Here is a 25181-nt window from a genome sequence, read left to right on the forward strand (position 1 = left end):
AGGGATATACAGTTGCCCTAGAACAGTACTATGTTTCTCCACTCAGAATCCACAAAGCTGTAAGACTGGTGCATTTTTAGCTTTTTTGGGGGCTGAACTTCCAGTAAAAATGCTGGCACTAAACCATAGGCATGCATGCCCCCCAAGTGGCAGAGGTCATCCTGTTTGGTTCCTAATCAAGATTACTAGCGATCAAAACAGCACTTCAGATAGTGAAAGTGATATACAGTAAACTCTATCTTAACTGGCATTCTATCATCCAGAACTCTCAAATAACAGGTATTTTAACCATAAGTAAATTTTAGTTACACTTTCCATAAGTACAGGGTAGTGAAAGTAAATACAAATAAATACAGCAAATACAGTATAAGTTTACAGTGTACAATACTGCTGTTGCTGGAAAATAAAGTACTCTGCATACATTTGCTTATTTCTTAACATCTCTTCTTGTTTTCCTTTAGTGTTGTGCATTGCTAGGTATACACCTCTCTATTATCCAGAATGTATTAATATCCAGCAGTCTCCCAGTCCCTGGGCTGCCAGATATGAAAGAGTTTACTGTACTTAATGAAATATTACTGTTAACCACAGAATTGACACAGTTGGAGGCAGTCGTATTAATAGTATGGATCACAGTGCACGTAGGAGAAGTAAGCAGTGAGCTGGCAAAGTGGTAAAAAAATGCTGTCAAACGTGAACGAGTTGATTTAGAAATCCCATTAAGTGAATCAGAGAAAATTATTTAATTAAAAATGAGTTGAGAGAGTAATGAAAAGAAATGAAATAAGAAAAAGATTCTGTGAAATGTGCCCAAGAGTAGACAATACTGATATACCCCAAGACACTGAGGCTACATCTACACATGCCCCTTCTTCCAGAAGAGGCATGGTAATGAGCAGCCAAGAAGATGCTAATGAGGCATGGATGTAAATTTCCTGTGCCTTATTAGCATATGTCCATGTGATTCAGAATCCAGAAGAAGCTCTTCTGGACTCCAAAATAGCCATGTAGCTGTGTGGCCTGCGGGGATCTCCCGAAAGGAAACCCTCCTTCTGGAAGCACCCTCTTCCTCAAAAAGCCACCCTTTTTTCTGTGCTATTGCTTGCAGTGGCTCTTATTCCGAAAGTGGGCAGCAAGAGAGTATGGCACCAATTGGAGAAGGCAGTCTGCCACCAACAGCAGTGCAGAAGGAAGGGTGGCATGGTCTGCTACTGCTACATGTTCTTCTGTGCCCCTGCTGGGGACAGCACTGCTTTTCAAGCTCAGGCTGGATAGTGAAGGCTGCTGGCAGGACACCAAGCGCAAAAGTAAACGCCATTGTCAGAGGTAGCACAGACAGAATGGTGACATTATATAGTGTTGTCACCTTTCCTTCTGGACCATTGCTTGTGGTGGTGGCACTGACTTTTGATCTGGGTGTCAGAAGAGCAGTGGCTGCTGGCAGTTCACCCAGTGCAGAAGTCACTGCCAACAACAGTGGCACAGAAGGGAGGGTGGCATATTATGATGTTGCTATCCTTGCTTCTGTGCCACCGCTAGTCACAGTTCTACCTTCTAATCTGGGCATCTGAGAAGACAGTGCCATCACTAGCACCACTGTCACATGGTGGCTACGTCTACACTAGTCCAAAATTTCGAAATGGCCACGCAAATGGCCATTTCGAAGTTTACTAATGAAGCGCTAAAATGCATATTCAGCGCTTCATTAGCATGCGGGTGGCCACGGCACTTCGAAATTGACGCGGCTTGCCGCCGCGTGGCTCATCCCGATGGGGCTCCTTTTCGAAAGGACCCCGTCTACTTTGAAGTCCCCTTATTCCCATCAGCTCATAGGAATAAGGGGACTTCGAAGTAGGCAGGGTGCTTTCGAAAAGGAGCCCCATCGGGGCGAGCCGCGTCAATTTCGAAGTGCTGTGGCCGCCCACATGCTAATGAAGCGCTGAATATGCATTTCAGTGCTTCATTAGTAAACTTTGAAATGGCCATTCGTGTGGCCATTTCGAAGTTTGGGGTTAGTGTAGACATGGCTGGTATGATATTGTCTCCTGTGCCACTGCTGATGGTGGCACTACCTCTTATGGGGACTGACCGCAGGGCAGTGGCAACTGGTGAGGTGCCCAACCTGTATGACAATCCCTCCACCAGCAGCAGCACAGAAAGGAGGAGCCTTCCTTCTATGCTGGTTGCAGCTCTGCCTTCAAAGCTGGGCAGCAAGAGAGTGCAGGCACCAAGCACAGAAGGCATCTGCCACTTACACCAGCACACAAGGAAGGGTAGTTGGCTACTGCCACTCTTCTTTCTATGCCACTGCTGGGACAGCACAGCTTTCCATGCTGAGCAGCCAGAGAGTAGCAGCTGCTGGCAGGAAGCCCAGCTCAACAGTCAGTGACACCACCAGCCGCAATGCAGAAGGAAGGGTGGCATAGTTTGGTATTGCCACCTTTCCTTGTACACTGTAGATGGTGGTAGAGGTGCTTTTGTATCTGCCAAGCAGTGACCTTGGGGGCAGTGACCAGCTCAGATTGCAGCACTGCTACCAGCAGTAGCACAGGAAGAATGGTGGTGTGGCATGGTATTGCCAGTCTTCCTTCTGAGCCACTGATGGTGACATCTCTACCTTCCAAGCTGGGTGGCCAGAGAGAGTATGAGCTCCACTTTGAAGTCAGTGTGACCAGTAGCAGCAGCAGCAGCAGCAGCAGCACAGAAGGAAGTGTAGCAAGCTGTAGTTTACCACTCTTTCTTCTGAGATACTGCTGGCAGTGGCAGTGCTTGCCAGGCAGGATGGCTGATAGCAGCTGCCCCTCCAGCCATCCAACTCTGACGGCAGGGAAGACCCACAGACATGTTTTCCTTTTACAAAGTCTGCCTGGACAGAGATCAGAGGACTGAAGAGGAGATCATGGCTGGGACAACCCAAACGTGGTGACCCTACAAGTGAATCTGCTGCACTCGCCTTGCCACTCCCTTTTGGGTTAGGATGCCCAGCATGAGAAATGCTGCACTAGGAGATTCCTCTGTGACCCTGAGATTCAACACTGCCAGTGTGTAAAGAAACTTGTTACTTACTTACTGGGAACAAAAATATTGTGCCTACATTCCACTTGTTTCAGTCAGAATTTATACAGCTTTTTACTAACTCTGTAGTCTGCATGCTGCTGCCTCCTCCTTCATCTCTTGGAACAGTGAAAATGAATATTAGTCTCTAATAGATGCTATATAGAAACACAATTCTTCATTCTGGGGCATAGCAAATCTCAGGCCTAGAAACACAGGAGCCAAATTAAAAAAAATCAAAAGACTGGCTTTAAATAGCAAGATAAAAGCTACATAAATATGTGCTTTTGCTTTCTGAGCTTTGAGGACACACTCAGGTCATGTTTTCAGCCTTTTCTCTGCAAACCTGAGGATCTGAAACATTTTTTCAATCAAAGTTGAGCGTGCGTCACACTCCATAGCCAACATTGACATACCTGTGCCAGCATAGCACCTTAGATTTCATGCAGCCCAGAAGTAAGGAGGAGAAGGCCAGAAGGAATCAGAAGGAGTTCTACTGTTGGCATAACAACAGCCCCTCCAGAAATTAAGCCCCCCCAAGACTCCTTGCTTGGGCAGTCATTCCTAGTAATCAGAGCAGTGGCGGTCAGGGAGCAGGATTTGGAGACATGGGTCAGAGCTGATGCCAGCAGTCTGAAAGCAAACCGAAAAGGAGGTCTCATGACTGAGGCATTAAGAGCAGAAGGGACCATCATGATCATCCTGTCAGGCCTCCAGCATGTTGCAGACCACAGAATGTTATCCATATACTCTTTTCATAGACCCATCATCATTCTCTGAGTTACTGAGTTCTGCAAATTGTGATTCAAAGACATCAGATTATGGGGAATCCACCTTTTACAGTAGTTGAAAGCTGCACGTGACCTATGTCACATGCTGCAGAGGAAGGCAACCTTCCCTTGCATCACAGCTCCAAGGGCTCTGCAAATCTTATCCGTGGGAAACAAAATGGGCACACCCCAGGAGTATTTGGCAAGACCCACCAGCAAAACGCCTGGGAAAGAATTCTCTGTGATAACTCAGAGCCGTTCCTGCAAATAAGCCCATCACCAGTCACTGGAGATATTTGCCACTAGCAGATCAGCTACATGCCATCATAGGCAGCTTCATCAAACCAACCCGTCTATGAACTTTATCAAGGTAGGCAGGGAACTGAGTTATGATTGTAACTCCCCTCTTTCCTTCCTGGTTACTCAGGTGCAGGCAACACTCACTTGTGTTTCTGGGTGCCTGATGGTTTTAATATTAAAGGAGATCCTGAGTGTCCCGGTGGTGATGCTGAATAGTTGGAAATCCCCTTTCCCTCTCCTTTGCTGCAGTCCATTATTTCTAATTTCTTATTTCACCTGGTTTGGCTCCTGTATACGCTCAATGGTGTGCCTTGGGAACTTCCAGGAATTCTTATTCTAGTACTAATCTGGGTTTAACTCCAAAAACAGCAATTATAAATAATATACATCTAATTGATCAAACTGGAATTAACACCTTTACTTAACTTAAGGAAAGAGGGTTACAGATGAAACTTGAATAAAAGTGATTGACAAAGCACACAGAAATAAACAAAACTTATCTAACTGGCATTTACACTGCCATCAATTATCCCACCCCAGAGTATATACTCCTAAGGTATCAGAGCTGCAGATACTAGTTTGTACTGGCGCATTTGCGGGTCTTCATCTGGGTTGGAGACAGCTGGTACAGGTTCTGTAGCTCAGTCCACACAAGGCAGCAAGCTGAACAGCCCCTTGGACGCTGGTGCTGGCCTCGGCTGCACTTTAACAGGCACAGACAATTACAGCAACTTCTCTTCCTGGTTCTTCAGCAGCCTGTAGATTCTGGTTGCAGTTTGTGCATTGGGAAAAGGCTCCACATCTGCCCTGAGGTGGTGTGTTTGATCACAGGACACAGCATGCCCTCAGCATCAGGCTCTGGTTTCCCAAAATATGGAGAGTTCCATCTTCTCACACTGCTTGGCAAAAAGCCACAATTTCCTTCCCTTTTTCTTACTTAGGCATCATGGGTGTTGTTGTCCCTAGAGTCAGATTGAATCACAAAGGGTCCTCCCAGTAAAAGCCAGAGGCTCCTTTAGACAGGGGGAGGGGCCTACATTCTCCCCTCACCAAAAATAAATCTTAATGTCTCCATTAAGGAACTCAGACAAAGAAGAAAAACATTAATTTACAATACAATGTGTACATATTCATTATTAATTCCTACCATTTGTTGGGGAAACGTTCAATGGAGTGTAAAACATAGGCCCATTAGAGTGGGACAACTTAAGCATCTAGCCTGAGGTGAGTACTGCAATACAGAACATTTGAGCCCATGCTTAGAGGATACGTAATCTGGCTGAGGTTTCACAGTTGTTTTAAAATCTCTTAGCACAACCACTCCACGATGTACTGTCAGAATGGATACGTTATCCTGCTGACTCCAATTACATCATATGTTAATTTCTGAGGGGCCTGATTTCTCTCTGGGACTTCCTTGAAGACTGTGCCTCCCTTCTCTACAGGAGGTGTTAACAAAAGCCCGCAGATTCAGCATCTATTACAGAGTTACACATTTCAGTATCTACACCCTCTCCAAGGACTTCTCCTGCAGGAAAGAATTGAAGAGCCTCAGGGTTTAAAGCTAGTGTGCTGTTTGCACTGTTGGGTTAACCTGGCTCAACTGACCCATGAGATATATCTAATGGTTCATGATACATAGATAAATAGTCATGGTAAACCTCCTCTGAATTGGTCTCTGATGGGGTGCCCCTTATATCTATCATGGTAGCAGGGATTGACACAGAATTAGAGTTAGTTTGCTGATGGCAGGACTCTCCTCTGGTTGGGTGATCTGGGAAGCATGGTGTGTTTGATACCTGATGAAGCATCCATTCTGATGTGTTGTCCCAGAGGGAGTGAGTGGTTTTGATGTAAAGTCTGTAATGGACCACGATTCTTTTCAGGCTTTAGTTAATACCCTGGTAGCCTAGACATTTGTTTCTTCAAAACGTAGGGCTGAGAATTCTACCACTCTGCAAGTTTGTGTTTCCCAGGGAGCCCAAAATTCCTGATAAGAACATGATCATCAGGCTGCAGATCACCTTTTTTTAATGTCCTCTTTTTATTTTATCAGACACTGCCTGAGCATGTTGATAAGCAGCACACAAGTCTATTTTTAAATTAGCCACGTACTGGATGTAAGACTGGTGGGAAGACCAGGCATTGATGTCTGATCTAGAAGAATCCACTCTCTCAGAAGCTGTTATAATAGGATGCTACTCATTGCCATGCCACCTCCTGCTGGTCAGTCTGGGAATTAGCTCTTCTCCAGCTCTGGCGCACCCTCTTCTGGCCATTTTAATAATTTTTACAAAATAGCAAAGTATTTTTAAAAAATTTCAAGACATTTGAATTGCTCAAAAAGATTTTCCCTTTCTTTATCACAGCCCTTACTTGTCAGTAGAAGTTGATTAGTTTTCTTCCACCTTAGGGAGTGCATGTAGTCCTTCATTGTGCCTACATATTTGAAAAAAAACCCCCAAAACGTTTTTGTTTAAGTCACAAGGGCTGTGTCTACATTAGCTCCCAGCTTCGAAGGGAGCATGGTAAGTAGGGTGTCAGGAGATTATTAATGAAGTGCTCTAGTGTATATGCAGCACTTCATTAAGCTAATTCTTCCCTGTGGCAACTTTTAAGTGTTAAACTTGGCAGTGCCAGCTTGCGTGTAGCCGCAGCTAATCCGTGGGTACTTTGAAGTGCCTGGGCTACTTCAAAGTCCCTTTACTCCTCAGAATTCTGCAGTAGTTGAGTGTCTACATGCGTCTATGCAAATTTTGAGGAGTAAAGGGTCTTGAAGTACCCCGGGCAATTCGAAGTACCCACGGGTTGGCTATGGCTACATGCGAGCTGGCACTTCCAAGTTGCTGCGGGGGGAGAAGTAGCTTAATGAAGTGCTGCAGATGCACCGCAGCACTTCATTAGTAAACTCCCGACACCCTACTTACCGTGCTCATTTCGAAGTCGGGAGCTAGTGTTCAAACAGCCAATGAGCAGTTAGTACCTACTTCATCAGTCCTATACAGGCCCTAAGGTGTACCATAAGCATCAACTCTAGAGCACAGTTCAAAAAAAAAATCTTTTTTTCTGTTTGTTCCAATTTTTTCAGCATTCAAATTAATTTTTTTCTATACTTGTCTTTTGAATTCCTGGCTATGCAGAGGGTATTTCCATGGCTCTCCTTCAGATTTTTACGTTTTTTGCTGGTTTGTCTGCCATTTCATTCCATGTTGTCCAACATGTGCAACGATCCAAGCTAATGCTACATGTATCCCCAACTGTACTAATTTTGTTAGAATTCCATTGATTGAATCAATTTTAGATAGTAATACACCATTTTTAATTGCCACAAAGCTGAGATTGAATCTGAAAAAATGACTACTGCTGCTGGGCATACATCCCAGATCCAATTTAACACTAATATTTTTGCTACTAGTTCGGCTGTTATGACAGCTGCATACTCAGATATTCTTTTAGATGTACTAATTCCCACTTTGGATATACAATATGCTTGTCCTACTCCTCCTGTTTTTTCTTGTTTAGACCCATCTGTATGCAGTGCTTTCTTTCTAGAAAAACTGGTTCCAGAACTCAAGCCTGATGATTCCTCCCCACCTCCCCCAGGCTTAAACCCCTCTTGTTACCTGCACAAATTTCTCATCCTTTCCACACCCAGGGACGTACATACCTTTATCCAATCTGTAGGGCTCAAGGCGTGACCCTGTAAATTTAGACTCCCATCCTTACCTAATTCCTAGGGCTCAGGGCGTAATTCCCTGCAGGTATGCAGGATCTGTACCACTGAAAAAGCCTTACACAGTAATATTCTTATTCTCTATTTATTTACAATTACCAAGAAAGCAGAATACATGCTAAGCACACAGTGTCATGCTCACCAGTCCTGATAAGGCAGGCAGGCAGACTTCCACTGTTGGGACAGACAAAATCACTCTCTGGATGCTGGTTGCTGCACCTCAGGGTCTTGGGGGCTCTTGGGAGTGAGTCCTTTAGGTGTTCCTTCTTCCCTCCTGTTGGATGTTCTGTTCCTCTCTTTTTTCCCTTTGATGTTCTGTTCTTCTTTCTCCCCCTCTTGACGTTCAGTTCCTCCTCTTTTCTTTCTTGGACCCCAGTTTTTAAGTAGTGAAACTTGAGTCCTGCTTAGTTATACCTTGACCAATTATTTTAGTACGATTTTACTAACCAATAATAGCCCACAGAAACAGAATTACCTCACCAATCATAACCCACCACCTTAACCGATTTACACCTAACAAAATTAATTATACAGCAGACAGGAGCAATTACAAACCAGACAGAGAACATACAGAAAACAGTATACAGAAAGCAGTAGAAAAGTGAAGACAATCATCAGAGAATGGTGGTTCCACCTCAGCCATAGATAAGTCGTTGCCTGCCAGACAAAATGCTGTTAATTAAGTTTTCTTTACCCATCTTGTGATGTGTTTAATGGTGGGTGGCACTAGGATGTGGTCTTCTTCTTAACAGCCTGATATGCTACTATTGTGCTGAAATGTAGATGGAATGTGAGTATGTGACTTGTAGCTTCACGGTTAATGGCTGCTGCTCTTTAGTCTGGCTGCAGACAAGTTATAGGCCTCTCAAAATGGCTGGAGAAACCATATTGGTTATACACTTACACTCTCAGCACCAAACCAACCTCAGGCTTAAACCCCTCGCAACCTCATGCTGCCCCCTTTTTGTCCTCAGGCATAACCCCTTGCAGTCCCAAACCACCACCTCCCCCATCATCAGACCAGGCTTAAACCTCTAACAGCCCCAAACCACCCTCCTCTCACCCCCAGGCTTAACCCCCACAGCCCCAAACTGCCTCCCTAAACCAGGATTAACTTACTTTACTCAGGACCTCTGCATGCTGCTGCCCCCAGCAGCTCCTTTGCTGGGCCACTGTTTCCTCTTCACCAAGACTCCATGGTTCCCCCAGCCCTCTTACTCCACCCATATACAACACAGCAGGCGCAGCTACCAGTGCTGTGCCGCACTGAAATAATAGGACTCAATTTAATTGGTTTCGTGGCCAGATGCCTCCTGATGACTGTTAAACCAATTAAATCGAGTCCTCATTTTTCAGTGCAGCAGGGCAGGGAGCTGGAAGAGTGAGCGCCAGCAGCTGCAAATGGCTCCTTAAAGAGCCACATGTGGCTTGGATCCACCCAGCCAGCTTTCAAAATGGTGGTACTGCTGGCTCTGCAGGCCATATAAAAAGGCTACACAGGCCAGACTCATGAGGAAAAAAAGGAGCTAGAATGCTGTACCAGTGCTTTCTGTCAGAAAAAAAGCCCTGTCTGTATGTATTTGAGAAATCCTACTCCACTTTTCATCTATATACTAGTACACTTCATTTTTAATACATTGTCTCTTTTTTACCCATAAATTTACAAAATAATTCTAAGCCAACATTTGGACTTGTGACTTTCTATCCATAACTGTTTTCCCATGACTAAAAGTTTTGACTTTGTCCAGCTTTTCCTTGGCTTTCAATTTGTGCCTCCACAGTTTAATCCAAACGATATGGCTTCTACCATTGTGTGCTCTAGTTTGACTATCTAATTCCCAACAATCCTCATATTTCTTTGATACTTTCATCATTGTAGTTCTCATTAACTTTGGTCAGAAATTTAGGTCCTATAGTTTCATCCATAGCTTCTCGTGAAATGCTTTTTACACTATCTGTAACATGACAGCACATATTGTAATAAAAGCATTGTATGTAATTCATAGTGCCTAAGCTCATATTAAATCTAATTTTTTATTATCTGGTTTTGATGCTGATTCAAAATCTTAACAGTCGTAGGCTGCATCTACACTAGGAACTAACTTCAAAGTTAACTTCAAAGTTAGGCACTACTTCGAAGTAGCCAGCAGAGGCTCTACACACATTTTCCCTTACTTTGAATTTAACTTCGAAGTAGGGAGCCCAACTTTGAAGTCTTTATTCCATTCCTGGGAACGGAGTAGTGCCCTACTTCAAAGTTTAACTTCGAAGCAGGGTGTGTGTAGATGCTCAACTTTGAAATTGCTTACTTCAAAGTAAACAACTTTGAAGTTATTTTTGTAGTGTAGACACAGCCATAGACAATAACTTGCTTGATTAAGGCTCTGTATACTATCACCAGTATTTTCCCTCCACCTTCCAATTAGTCCCAGCAAGATTTTTAAGTACAGGTTGAACTTCTCTAATCCAGAATTCTCTCATCTAACAGCATCTGTAATCTGGCATGATTTTAGTTTGCCAGACTACCACTTATCATAGGTGTGGCCACATTTCCCACAGTCTCATAAAATTTCTTTACAGTCACCAGTCCTGGCTTTCAGTGTTATATGCTGTTATTAAGCTCTAAATTACCCCTAAATATCTTCTAAGAACCCACGAGACAGTTCAAGTGTTGGTAATGTGCTAGACAATATTGAGCTTCTGTAGTCTGGCAAATTCTCTTGTTCATACCAGTCAGGTCCCAAGGGTGCTGGACGAGAGAGGTTCAAACTGTAGGGTAATCATTCTAGAACATGTCTTTAACGTAATTTATATGCTCTTTCTAAAATAATTTCATCACAGGTGTTACCCTTAAGAATTTGAATCTTTGGTTTTAGCACTGGATTAAATGCTTCATCGATTCTCTTTTTTGACACCTCAGTATTCCTGCTCCTAACCTACTGAGCAAGATCAGCAGCGAATGGAGAAGGGGTTCTCAACCTGGGTCCCGTGGGCTGCTTGTGGCCTAATCAGCACAGAACTGTGGCCCATTTGCCACCTGCAGAACTATACAGGTAGTACTGGCTGTGGTGAGTAGATTGAGAACCAATGGAATAGAGTGACTTCTACACGGCATTTCCTTGACATGCACCATTGTAAATATTGCATCTATTTGGCAGAATTTTCCCAGCTGTGATGTGCATGGTCATTTTACTCTAAAATTATCTGATTCACCCATAAATTCTACACTATATCCCTACTGCACCTACTTTGTGCAATAAGTCTTCTCTCTTTAGCACGTCATATGTCTTTTCAATGTCTAGGATAGCCATAATGAAACCCTTATGCTTGTACGTTTTTGTATTTCAGTGTCTAATTTAGAAATCTGTTTAATGGCATCTTTCTGCCCTAAAACCAATCTGCATCTTACCTATAATGCTATTATCTTTCAAATAGACAAATCTTTCATTCACCTTTCTCTGCAAACTTTTATTTATGTAAGATGTAAGGGCAATTCGTGTACCGGCACCCATTTTGGTAGACAGTTCACTTGTTCTTGTTTTTGGTATTGGAATTACTATTCCATATTTCCACCCTGTTAGGATTACTCTTTTCCCCAAATCAGTGTTAAATGATTCCAAAATAACCCTCAGACTGTTTTCAAAGATTTATTTAAACCTTGTGGCCGTGTCTACACTAGCCCCAAACTTCGAAATGGCCTTGCAAATGGCCATTTCAAAGTTTACTAATGAAGCGCTGAAATACATATTCAGCACCACATTAGCATGCAGGCGGCCACGGCACTTCGAAATTGATGCGGCTCACCGCCACGCGGCTCGTCCCGATGGGGCTCCTTTTCGAAAGGACCCTGCCTACTTCGAAGTGCCCTTATTCCTGTGAGCAGATGGGAATAAGGGGACTTCGAAGTAGGCGGGGTCCTTTCGAAAAGAAGCCCAGTCGAGATGAGCCGCGCGACGGCGAGCCGCGTCAATTTCAAAGTGCCGCAGCCGCCTGCATGCTAATGAGGCGCTGAATATGTATTTCAGCGCTTCATTAGTAAACTTCGAAATGGCCATTTACATGGCCATTTTGAAGTTTGGGGCTAGTGTAGACACGGCCTATGTGTCTTATCTTTACCTGGGGAATCTAGTTTTTCTGATTTCAAAACATTTCTCCAATCCCTATACAAAACCATTTATTCACTATAGCATCTTCATGTTTACCCCAACAAAATAATAAATCATGCTTCTTTAATGATGACAAACAAAGTGAAGCTTTCCTTCAGACTAAAAGACAATTCGTTACTCAACCTCTTGGAAAGTTTCTGCTAAAACTGTTATTTTCTTGTATCAGAACTGTTGTCCCAGGGGTGTGAACAAACAAACAATGATTACTATGGTGGTGTGTGTCCTACCCCCTGCTATTTATTTAGGGGGCACTAACAGAAGAGGCGGGTATATGGAAAAAATGGATAATAAAGTCATAGTTAGTTGAAGGTTAGCCTGCTGGTGGGTGTTGCTTTTGTGGGGCTATGAACCATGGCCTTTCCCCCTTTCCTCTCCATGGCCTTTCCCCCTTTGTTCTGGGTTTCTGATGAGAGAAGAATGCCGAATGTGTGGAGGGATGAGGTATGGAAGCAGGGGGCATTGATAGGACGAGGGTTGCAGAGCCAGGAGCAGGGGAGTGGGCTGACTGCATTGTGGGAGGTCTCAAATGATGATGACTGGAGTGGCTGGGGGATGCAGTGCCCTGTCCAGGGGCAGGAGAATGAATGGTGTAAAGGTGTCGTGTATTGCTGGTGCCTGGAGTGGCTTGGGGATGTGGTGCCTCTAAAAGGGGAAGGTAGTGTGTATGGATAAGGGGGTGTGTAATGGGCATTTGTGTGGTGGGGGTGTGTGTGCATGATTCGCGGATTTTTTTTTTTAATCAAGCACAGCTTCAGTTAATACAGAGATTGCTGATTATGATTTCTTTATCAGTGAATTAATTAATTCTGTCTGCTTGCCCATAAAGGACATGAATGAATCACATATTTGTTTTTGAGAGTCCATTTTTTTCTCCTGTGTGACTACAGAAAAACAATTTTCCAACAATTCGTTCCAGGTCTTCTTCTTCCTGCACGTTGGATGTGGCCTCTGATCTGCTGGACTGGGCCCTCTTTGTCTTTTTCAGGGTTGATTGCTGATAAAACAAATTTAGAAATATTAATATTAATTAGCAATAGCAACATTATTATCTTTACTCAGAACAGTGACCATAGTGACAGGAAGAACGACTGGCTGTTTCTGTGGAAGAACATATTGCAACTACAGGGTCACTTTGGTTACTCTTAAGACTGAAGAATGCATTATTCCACGCAGAACAATTTCAGCTCTTCTATGGCAGAGGTTTACCCTCAACATTATGGTAAGCTACCCTCAGTTCATGGGAAAAACATTTCTTACAGCAACACCGGGGAGGCCGGGGGAGGGGAGTGGGGCATGTCCCAGGGATCTCAGCCCATTGTGGAGTGGGTGGCTGCATCATGGCATTCTTAAAGCATGCTCTTCCAGGATGCAATAGGGGTTGCCTTGAGCGTATGTTGCTTCATGCAGTGCCTGGAATTTAAAGCGGCTGCTCCAGGTGTTAAAAAATAGTTAGAAGTCACTGGTGGCACACAAAATAACCATGGGAACAGCCTATCACTTGCTGGCCCTGCATGGGAGGGGTTGCCTTTTATGCTATTGCATGCTGGCCTGGAGTGGGGGCAGCTGCCACGTGTGCACCCACTCACCGGCCTGGGGGGCCAAGGCTGGGGAGAGGCTGCCTGGAAAGTTTGCTGCTGAAAGCAGAGCCTGGACTTTAATTCTAAAACGGCTGCTCCAGGAGTTAAAAAAAATCATTAAAAGTCACTGGGGCCATGCATGTGAACCATGGGAGGGTCTGATCTCCTGCCGATTCTGAGACAGGAGGGGCTGCGGCATGTGTGATTAACCATACCTGGCAAAAGGTTTGCATAAATATCAGCATTCCTTTTGCTGGATTTGATTTGTGTGAAAATAGCTTCTTCACCTCACACTGAAATGAGGTCCAAGATCTCCCGATGGCTCCATGCTGGGGCCATTTTGTGATCCTAGGGAGTCATGGCTACAGGCTGTGCTAGGTGTGCTGCAGAGATGTGATCCACATGTCTGCTCACCATGCTGGCCAAAGAGGAAGGGAAATCTAATCAAAATTCCCGGGATGATGACCACCACTTCTTGTCACCTTGAGGGACACTGTAGGGCAGTTTGAAGGCTAATAAAATCAATTTTAGTAAAGCTGCCACTTCCACTTGTGTAGTTTGACTTTGCAAATTCAACTCTGAGTTACTTTGGAGGGAAGTCAGCATTACAAAAGTTGACCTTAGAGTCCCTCAAAATCAGCCTGTTGAGCGCTGGGGTGTAGGCACATAGTTTATAAAATTGAATTTTGACTCTTAAAGTTTGACTTAACCTCCTAGTGTAGACCAGGCCTCAGTCTGAATTCCATCCATTTGACTACATATTTCTAATGTTTTGGTATATTTGCTTATCCACCGACAGTACTTCCTCCAAGTCCCTCTCTGGTTTTTAGTTATTCTATGTGCTATTGCCTTATTTCTTTTATTCTTCATCAGATATTCACTATTCATTGGATTTTTCACATTTGCATAGGCTTTGTTTCCTTAACTGCCATTTTGCATCCCTTATTCCACCATGGAAGTGAGTTTTTAGTTTGGGGGTTACTTTGATGTCCTAGGTATGGCTCTCGAAGCTGTTGCTATTAATCCCTTTCTTACAACATGACTGATCTCTGTCATTACTCACAATTATTCACAACTTCAGGACAGTCACTTGTAAATAGTTCCTTTCCAGTAAGCTTCCTTAAAATTCCAGGTGAGTAATTTTCCATTACCTTCACCTTTACGTAGCCCTTGAAAAGTACTGTATAGGGGAATGATTACTTGCAATTCCTTTTTCCTTATATATTTCCCAGTTGCATTTTCTGTCAATATCTCTTGTAATTCTCAGGTCAAAGCATGAAAAACTACCATCTGCAGCATTAAATATAATTGGAGGGCCATTGATTAAAACTACTAGATTGCTTTCATTAATGAACATTTGTAGGCATCCAACATTTATATCAGTGATCTTACTTCCCCACAATTTATGATGACTGTTTAGGTCACCATATATATAGTTTTTTAGTAGTCTTCTCCTTTCATTTTAACTTTGAACTTTCTAATTTCCTACATGGTTTTTATAATATAGAAGAATACTTCCTTAAAGATTTACTTTATATTTTATATATAGTAAATCCTGAAAGAAATATTTTTCTGCATTGGGCTCTCAACAGCATTAAGTTTTAGTCTTAATTCTTCACTCTCTGCTGCTGTGTAATTGAAAATACAAACACCTCATCTTAGTTTTTGGTCCTGCCTAAGGGCAGTGTATCCTGGATTTCTACAGGTAAGCTTTTTCACCGCATCCTGTTTCAGGGATACATATGACATCTGCTTTAGTTATCATTTCCACTATATTTTTTCTTTGTCTTTGATCATGAGCTATTGGATACTGTCTGTTCCGCTAAAAGATTGAGATCCCCATATTAATCATATTTCATCATTCACTTGTTCATAATTAGATTAATATGGTCCAGTGACAAGTTGCTAACACAAGTATTTTTCTGCTGTTCTTGTTATGATTTTACTTTTTCCGATTTTCCCTATTTTGTGATGTACAGTTTATCATTTCTATCATAAAAAGAATAACCTTTTTTCCCCCCCACTAGTATATCATCTATTCCTTCGATGGTGAATGGTCATGGAGAGGTAGCTATGTTAATCTGTATCTTCACAAAACAAAAAGCAGTCCTGTAGCACTTTAAAGACTAAAAAAATAATTTATAAGCTCATCACCTAACAAATTATTTTGTTCGTCTTTAAAGTGCTGCAAGACTGCTTTTTAGCTCGCATGGTGTTTATCATAGTCTTTATAGAACCAGACTGTGTCTGCCCTTCCCTTTTTGGTGTGCTGATTCTGTTCTCGGTCTGATACTCTGAGAATGTCCTCACAGCTCCCACATAAGATATACGTACAATGTCTGTCTTTTGTGTCTCTTTAGCTTGACTTACTGCAATTCACTACTATATGCCAGACTGTTTGTAACTACAACTGCACTTACTACATTTGACCTCTGTGTTTTCTGTACAAGTTTTCAAAGGAATGTCCTCCCCCACATTTACCAGATTGTGTTTTTCCTTCACAAACAGGTGCTACATTCTGAGTTAGCACTTACATAACTCATTCCACCACGATGTTACACCTTAGATCTGAATACCTGAGCCCCTGACCTTATGTTCTCAAGTCTAGTCCCGCCCTGAAATGCAATCAGTAGAGCTGTTGATTTCTTGCTTTCTCTTCTTCAATTACTAATTGGCCAAACACACTTTGTCTAGTGGAGTTTGACTCATGAAATATTGTGCCCAAATAAATCTGTTAGTCTTGAAGGTGTGACAGGACTTCTCATTTTTGCGAATACAGACTAACATGGTTACCCCTCTGATACTTGTCACTCTATCCTCTCCCATGCTTACAATTCCCTTTATGCTTCTTTTAGTTGTCAGGTACTTTCACGGGTTTAACACCTAAAATTATTTCTTTTTCTAGAGATTTTGTAATATTTCCTTCCTCAGCTTTGCTTTTATGCTAATCTTATGCCCATCTGATTTTGTTTGTATGCTTTCTCCACCCTTGTTTTCTCCCTCCCTCAAAGACTCATGTTCAGTTTCCAGAGTGACTTCATTCAGGGCTAGAAAATCATCCAGAGGCCAGGGCCAACAGACAGCCACTGATCTGTTTGGGGGTGGTCAGGTTAATATGCAGAAATGCTAAATCAACAGCTAATTGGGGTAGTGCACATGGGTTCGTTGGATGCCTTGTAGAAGAATAGGGCTACATCTACGTTACCCGATAAATTCAATTTTATTAAATTCAATTTTAAAATACTGTGTTTTATAAATTCAATTTTGAGTGTCCTTGCTTCCCCACAAAGTTGAGTTAATGCTGCCACACTGAGTGGCCAAACATTGATTGTAGCAGCAGTGCATTGTGGGAACCTATTCTACAGATCCCTCAGCCCCGCATTCTGCACCCTCCCCCTTGGCCCTGCTCACCCCCACCACTGGCAGCACTCACCCTGCTGCCTGGTTCCAGGGCCCCCGAAGTTTGGGGGAGCTGGGAAAATGACCAAAGCTGCTGTGCTTGGCTCAGGGGATCCAGGAAATTGACCAGGGCTGCTATGCTGGTCACTTTTCCAGCTCTTGCCAGTGGCAGGGAGCTGGGAGCCAGGTGCAGCAGTGTTATTAACTTCCCAGCTCCCTGCCACTCATGGGAGCTGGGAAATTGACCAGGGTTGCTGTGCTGGTCAGTTTCCCAGCTCCTGCAAGTGGCAGGGAGCTGGGAGCCAGGTGCAACAGCACCAGTCAGCCTCTGCAGGCTAATGGATTCAATTCAAAGACATGGCACTTCCACACTAGCCTTCATTTGAACTGTAAAATTCAAACTTGATGCTATACCCACCCGGTTCCGATGGTGTTATGATATTGAAATTAGTGCTCCGTAAATTGAACTAATGGTATTTACAGTGAAGACAGTCATGTGCTACAGTCGAGCTACTTGCCTTAAATTTGATTTTATCTGGTAGTGTAGATGTAGTTTTAGTGAGGTAGCAGGCCAGCAGCTGGTCCAGTGCATGACAATGGTGCACAGTGCTTGGCAGTCATAGATGTAGCAACTGAGTCCACTTCACCATAAAATATAAGAAGAAAAAGAAGTTCTGTGGATGCTTAAAGCCTTCTTCAATGGTTGTAATAGCTCTTCTGCCTGCTTGTTCCTGGCATAGCTCCTGCCTTGCCTGATTCTGTGTAACCCAATCCTGACCCTCAGCTCCAGTTCCTGACTTTGGCTCTGATACTTGGCTCTGGTGCCTGGCCTTTGACTCTGGTCCTAGGCTCTGATTCCTGCTCTAACCACTCTACACCATCATCTACACCACATTTTATGATGCACTATGCTTATAAAATTTGCAGATGACACTATGCTGGGAGGGGCTGCAAGCACTTTGGAAGACAGGATTATATTTCAAAAAGACCTTGACAAATTGGATAACTGATCTGAAATCATCAAGATGAAATTCAATAAAGATAAGGACAAAGTACTTCATGTAGGAAATAAAAAAATATCAATCATATAATTACAAAATGGGGACTAGCTGACTTGACAGTAGTACTTCGGAAAATTATAGTATATCATAAGTTGAATAGGAGTCAGTAAAATGACATTTACTAAAAAGGGTAATGTAGTTCTGAGTTATATTACCACGAATATTGTATGTAAAACACGGGGGCTACAGTTACACCAGTGAGTTTTGCTGACAAAACCCTGGTTTTTTTGACAAAACTAGTGGAATGTCCACACACAAAATTCATTTTGTCGACAGTTTGTCAACAAAACTCAGCACTTTTGCTGGTAGCATTCTGCCTCTCAGCCATGAGGTATAACACTGCTGTCAACTGATTCTGTCAAAAAAAAAAAAAAAAAAAGCTGTGTAGACACTCTGAGGGGCATTCTCTTGACAGACAGGGGAACCAGAACAATGGGCAGCCCTGTCTGCTGTGCTTCTGGGTGCCTGTTTTGTCGAGAGAACAGCCAGGCAGTCCGGCTGCTTTGCTCTCCCTATTTGCTTTTGTGTGTGGCTACACTCTGTTCACAGAAGCTTTGTTGGGAAAATGCTCCCTAGAGTGACTTCTGTCGACAGAACACTGTAGTGTAACTTTAGCCAGCAGGTAACTGTTCCCCTCTACTCAACACTGCTCAGGTCTCAGAGCAATAAAAATCAGAGATTTAGAAAATGTGATCTTAAAAAATTTGATATATGAAGAAAAGTTTAAAAACCTGGGTCTGTTTAAATGTAAAAAATAATTGTGATAGTCTGAAGTTAGTGAATGGGAATCACTAGGACATACAAGGATTTAGCATTTTAATCCTCAAAGAGATTATAGGACAAAGGAGCATTTAAGGATAAGCACAGTTGATTTTATAAATGAATATAATACAATATAAACAGAAAAAGAACATTAAAAATATACCTCTTTCTGTGTTCACAATCTGACACATTCTATTCACTTAGCTAAGGGGTGTGAACCAAAAAGAATCTGAATGCCAACACTGGGTAGTAACAGAAGTGGAACTGATGTATACTAAGGTTATGAAAACTGCAATATAACACTTTTGTGAACACAGTATGTAACTAGATCAGTGAAGGGAAATTATTGCATATGGGGTCATAAGAATTTTTTGTATGACTGCATCGATCTAATTTATAATAGGCGCTGTAGGAGGAACAAACCACAAGGTGAGTCAACAACCTCCTAGCTAACAGTGAAACACACCATTGAAATACAATGGGCAAAGCTATCAGCTGCAGGGACCTTACATCTTGCTCCAAGGAAGAAGTGACCTTGATTTGCCTGGCTGGCAACTTTAAGAACTAAAGGATATTAAACAGCTAAAAACCCAAAGAAATATAAAGGAGAAAGAGGGAGAGCTACTTGTCAGAAGCTATCTAGGAAGACAGGATTACAAAAAGAGAGAGACTCTGCAAAGAGCATCTAAAGACATTGGAAGTTGCCAGATGCAGGAAATTGTAAGCCTTTGGGGAAAAGGACACATGTAAACTCAGATACTGTTTTCAAAATCTGTTTTCTCTGAAATACTTTTGTTCTAAATAATGAATGCTTCATTTTAAGAAAGCTGTCTCGTCACAGCTTCAATTACCACTGCCATTGCTCCTGGAGGAAATGGAACTGTGAGGTCTGAACCTAAGTCAGACGTACTGAAGTACAGCACAGTAGGCGACATGGAACACCTAGTCTCAAGAATAAGAGAATCATGTGATTCTACCTTGAGAAAAAAGTGATGACCAGAAGTCTTAGGCTATGCCTACGCTACTCCAGAAGATTGACCCATTCGTGGTCAATCTTTCGAGGTTCAATTTCACAGGTCTGGTACAAACGCACAAAATCAACCTATCAGAGGATGGCATCAACTTCTGTACTCCTCGTGAGATGCAAGGAGTAAAGGAGGTTGATGGGAGAAACGTTCCCATCAACCTTCTTCAGTGAGGACGGCCAGATTGATTGCAGATACGTCGCTTCTAGCTATGCAATTGCTGTAGCTAGAATTGCATATCTTCAGTTGACTTATTTTCCCTAGCGTAGACAGCCTTAGAGGGTTGGGGCTTGGGGAGACCAAAAGGGTTAGAGGTGCTGCTAGCCCAGTAACCATGACAGTACTGAGCTGCAATTTTCTCCTGCGCCTGTTAGTCACCTTTTCCCTTTATTCTCTTTCTTCTCACACCCGTGTGTGTGTGTGTGTGTGTGTGTGTGTGTGTGTGTGTGTGTGTGTGTGTGTGTGCGCGCGCGTGTGTGAGAGATCCTCTCCAGTATAGGATCTTCCATGTTACAAAGAGACAAACAATTGCCTGCACAGTGATATGCTAGAAGTTCTTACATAGGCACCAATTTCCCCTGGAGCCCTCCCCGCAACTCCACCTCAGGCCTCGCCTCCAATGTACCTATTTCTGCCTCTTTCTTCCAAGCTCCTCCCTTGAGCCTCCTGCATGGTGCAAAATGAGAGGCAGTGGGAGAAAGGGGGAAGAGTTGATCAGCAGGGCTGGTGGCAGTGAAGGTCCTGTGGGGAGAAGGGAGCTTGGCTGCTAGTAGATGCTGAGTATCCACTAATTTTACTCTATGGCTGTGTCTACACTACGAGATAAATTCGATATATAATAAAATTGAATACTTAATCTCAATATCATGAATTCAAATAAAATGTCCACAAAGCTTCTTGAAATTTGACCCACCTTTTCTCCATGTCAAATTTCTGCATTCCCATTGCCTAATGCAAATTCAACAGCGTGAGCACTGCATTGTGGGTACCTATCCCACAATGCCTTACCCCCAATTGCTTGTGGGTGTTTCATGTTGGAATCCCAGAATTCCAATCACTATCCCATAATTCACTGCATCAATAACTGTGCACAAAAAGAACTGGAGATCGCACCATTTCCTGTTGCAGCATTCCAGCACAAGCATGGATCTATGAATGCTCCAAATCATAGCATAGATTATTTTCGGCAACCACCACAGCTGTCATGCAACTTGTCGTTCAATTCCAAAGCTTCATGGCGCTTGTTTGTCCTAGTGGTGCTACTGCTGCTGACAGTGAGGATGGTGTTTTGAAACAGCAGTTGTGCCAACTGCAGACCAAGAACGCAGAGCTGGTGGCTGCCATGAATGCATTGATGACAGTGGAGTGGTGTTTTTGGACTCGAGAGACCAGCACACACTGGTGGGATCACATCGTTTTGGAGTCCTGGGCTGACCAGAAGTGGGTGTAGAACTTTCGCGTACACAAGAACTTTGTGATATGCTGGTGCCCGCCCTGAAGTGCAGCAACATGAGAATGCTGAAGTTTAACAGTACAGAAGTGAGTGGAAATTGCACTGTGGAAGTTTGCAACCCCCAACAGTTAATCAGTCAGTGGCAAATCAGTTCAGCGTTGGCAGATCTACAGTGGGGTCTGTGGTGATGGAGGTGGCTCATGCAATCTGTTGGCATCTCCTCAGGAAGACTGTGACCTTGGGAGATGTACAGGCCACAGTGGATGGCTTTGCTGCTCAGGGCTTTCCTAACTGTGGTGGGGCAATAGGTGGCACACACATCCCCATCATGGCCGCAGCCCACCTGGCCTTGGAATATATTAATCAAAAGGGGTACTTCTCCCTGGTCATACAGGAGCTGATAGATCACAAAGGTCATTTTACTAACGTCAACATTGGCTGGTCTGGGAGGGTTCATGATGCACACATACTTTGAAATTCTGAACTGTATCAAAAGCTCCTGGAATGGCCTTTTTTCCCCTGACTGGAAAATCAAGATTGATATAAGAAGTAATTGGAGATATGTATCTCCTGGAGCTGGAAGGGACTTTGAGAGGTTATTTAGTCCAGTCCCCTGCCTTGGTAGGGCTAAGCAACATCCTTGGCATCTATTTGCCCCAGTCCCTAAGTGGTCTCCTCAAAGATTGAGCACACAGCCCTGGGTTTGGCAGGTTAATGTTCAAACCACTGAGCTATCCCTCCCTCCATGATTGGTGACATGGAGATGCTCATTGTTATATTGGGTGACACTGCTTACCTTCTGCTTCCCTACCTGATGAAACCCTACACAGGAGCCCTAGCTCCCAGTAAGGAAAACTTCAATTACAGACTGAGCAGGTGCAGAATGATTGTGAAATGCGCCTTTGGACATTTGAAAGCGAGGTTCAGATGTTTATTGACCCATTTGGACATTCTGAAGCTAATGTCCCTATTGTCATTACAGAGTACGCTATTTTGCAGAACATATATGAATCAACGTGGGAGAGTTTCCCTTCTATATGACATTCTGAAGTGCAGGTAATAGGCAAGGCTTACTCGCAGCTGTCTTCGCTGCCATCCACCAATACACATGCTCAGGCTTTTGATAAAGCCAGTTTTGACCCTGCACAACTTTATAGTGCCACAATAATAGATAATTATTTTGTAAAGTCACTGTTCTTGATTTATTTTAGTTTTAGATATACTATAAGTTTCTTTCTTTATCAGTTAATAATTTTAAAAAGTTTTATTGAACCTTTGGTATTTTGGCTTGACACATGGAGTATGGATCAATTTTTTTTGCAATTGTTTATCAAGTAGCTTTTGAAGGGTTTGCTATATTTTATAGATTATATTGTATCTTTGAATAATGCTATCTTCTTGCTTACTATAAATTTTAAATCACACTGTAGTGATGTTGTTATTAAGTAAGCATGCAAAAAACCTTGATGGAAGATTTTGAAGGTTGGAAAGGTTTCCTCCAGGTGTTTAAACCTGTCCCCACCAGTAGATGTCATCATGGTAATGGAAAATACAGCTGGGGTCATAAATTCTAGAAATATCATTTGCCTAGCAACAAAATAGAATATTCTTTCTTACAATATGGACAGCTTTTATTCGAACAAGGTAGTTATAATAACAATTAGCATTTTTACACAGCTTTCTGTTTTCACAATATTTTAAAAACATTAACTAATTAAGGTGAATATTAAGCAGTCTAGTTTCTTCTCAGTACCCATATAACCGATACTAGCAATGGACTTTTTGTATTATGAGTGTCTCTATATGAATATATGTTTATTTATATATGTATATGTGTGCATGTGTAGGCATGTGTGTGTTTCCTTTGTAACCGTGTTGCCTTTGCAGTTGTGCATCTTCATTCATGTGGCCTCCCCTTTGTTTGGATCAGTCTCATGCTTTCTGCCTCTCAGACAACTTCCCTCCCCTCTGTCAAAATTTGTCTTTAAGACTAGTTTCAGGAAATCCTCTGACCTCTTTTTCCACCAAACGCAAGCCCTCTGCACCTCTCCATTAGCTGAAATATTGCCAGATATTTTGTTAATCTTAGAATATAAATGGTTAAGAATAGGAAAGTGTCTTCCTCTGTTTACTCAACTCTTTGTAAATTCAAAGTCCTATAAAAAATGTATAATAATAACTTTGAAGTGGAGAGCAATTTCTGAGTGCAAATGAGAATCACATACTTTTTTCTCTTCAGTGGTCTGCCAAAACATCTAATTCAGTATGTAATACTGATATTGATAGTTGGCCTGCAGATTATCTCCTTGAATTTTCATACAATGCTATACAGTTCTTTATGGCAGAATGAATCAAGGCAGCAAACAATCAGGTGGTATTTAAGAAAGTAAACTGTGTAAAGCAAGTAAGCTACAGAGCTACATGTATGTGACTTTTTTGTGAAATCAACAGGATACCCACTACTATTAACAATAAATACATAACTTGAATGTTTTGTATATTACAGCCCTTTGAACAGTAAGGCTCGCTTCTTTAAAATGTCAGGCTTTGGGGGAAGGGAAAGCAGAGAGGGCAGCTGGCCGGCCTGATTAACTTCTTCTCCTCATGGTGTTGGAGGCTGAAAGCAATCCCTATGCTCCAAAAGATGAACTGTATGGAAGGTGGCCAAGTGATTATACCAGCTCCCCGGCCTTTGTCAGTAAGAGGAATGCCTGAAGGCAAGTCTTTCATAAAGTGTAAACAATTAAAATTGTTGCCATGGGGTTTGTCCTTGACCAAACAGAAGAGATCTTCTGCTGGAATGAAAACAAGTATTCCATCAAAACAAAGCAGCCAGAACTCCTGACAGAGAAGGTACAGACCCCTGGCTGACTATCAGAGTGCTCTGAATCAGTTAATCCACCTCAGAGCTGGATGGACTTATTCTTTTACTGTAGCCAAATAAGCATCTATTTAATTATGGGAGGTGGGTGGAAGACAGTCATTTGTTACTAAGTTGAATTCTTTCTGGGTATCCCAGACCTGCATAACAAGAGAACATGTTTCTACATCCAGGCCAATTTTAAGAGAGATGACAACAGTTGATAATTTCAAGATAATAAGACATAATGTAGTAACATAAGAGCCAGAGAAACACGCTGTTTTTCAGATAATTGAGCACCAGGTATAGAGAATTAGCTTTAAAAATACAGCTCAAATATTATAAAGGCAAGTGACATAAAGTTGGTAATAATCTACCAGGAAAGGCAACAAAATTCACTGACAGCTTCAAGTGTCTGTTTTGTTTTGTTTCAAGTATTTTTAATGTTGTACATCTATTTTCCTGTAAGAAAGCAATCCCATTTTAGAATACTTGTAAATCTGTTCACATTGTTCTTGTAATATCCTAAAAGCATTTTATAATGTAGTAATTTGATTCTGTACTTTTGGTTTCAATTAATCATAGCAATATTAAAACTTTAATATGTTGTGAGAAAAAGTAACCATTTATTTTATGTCAGGAGAACAAAGATGGACGATTGCTACTCAGAAAAATCTACCACTGTCCATCACAAATGACACAAACTTCATTAATAATTTGAATGAGCCTTTGCCCTTACTGATGGGAGTTGCACAGAAAGAGAGAGCTGTGGACCCGTGCTTGCCCCTGTATGGTGTTGTCAGGGCTGCTCCCCACTCTGAGTGCAGGAAGTTGAATCCTGCAAACTCTTTCAAAAAATACCTTGCCTGAAAAAGGCATTGCTTAAAAAGCATCCAAAACTTGCAGATTCCCTTACCCTGGGGGCTAGTTCACCACTACCACCCAAATAGGAAAGACTCCCTAATCCAGGAGATGCAATTGGGATGTCTCCCTGTGGGGTACCCCAAGCTCTTAATTCTCC

The 25181-nt window shown here is 42.5% G+C and overlaps 1 long non-coding RNA gene across 1 annotated transcript in view; it reads left to right on the forward strand.

Moving 5' to 3' along the window:
• LOC142007947 (uncharacterized) overlaps nucleotides 1–24646 on the forward strand; it is a 40617-nt gene extending 15971 nt beyond the window's left edge. Inside the window, exons 4-6 of the long non-coding RNA XR_012644044.1 lie at nucleotides 10778–10910; nucleotides 13083–13242; nucleotides 23807–24646. This is a non-coding gene — a long non-coding RNA (uncharacterized LOC142007947). The remainder of the gene's footprint in view (nucleotides 1–10777; nucleotides 10911–13082; nucleotides 13243–23806) is intronic.
• The last annotated feature ends 535 nt before the right edge of the window (nucleotides 24647–25181 follow it).

This window comes from Carettochelys insculpta, chromosome 2 (genome assembly GCF_033958435.1).
Source record: "Carettochelys insculpta isolate YL-2023 chromosome 2, ASM3395843v1, whole genome shotgun sequence".
Taxonomy (NCBI): domain Eukaryota; kingdom Metazoa; phylum Chordata; order Testudines; family Carettochelyidae; genus Carettochelys; species Carettochelys insculpta.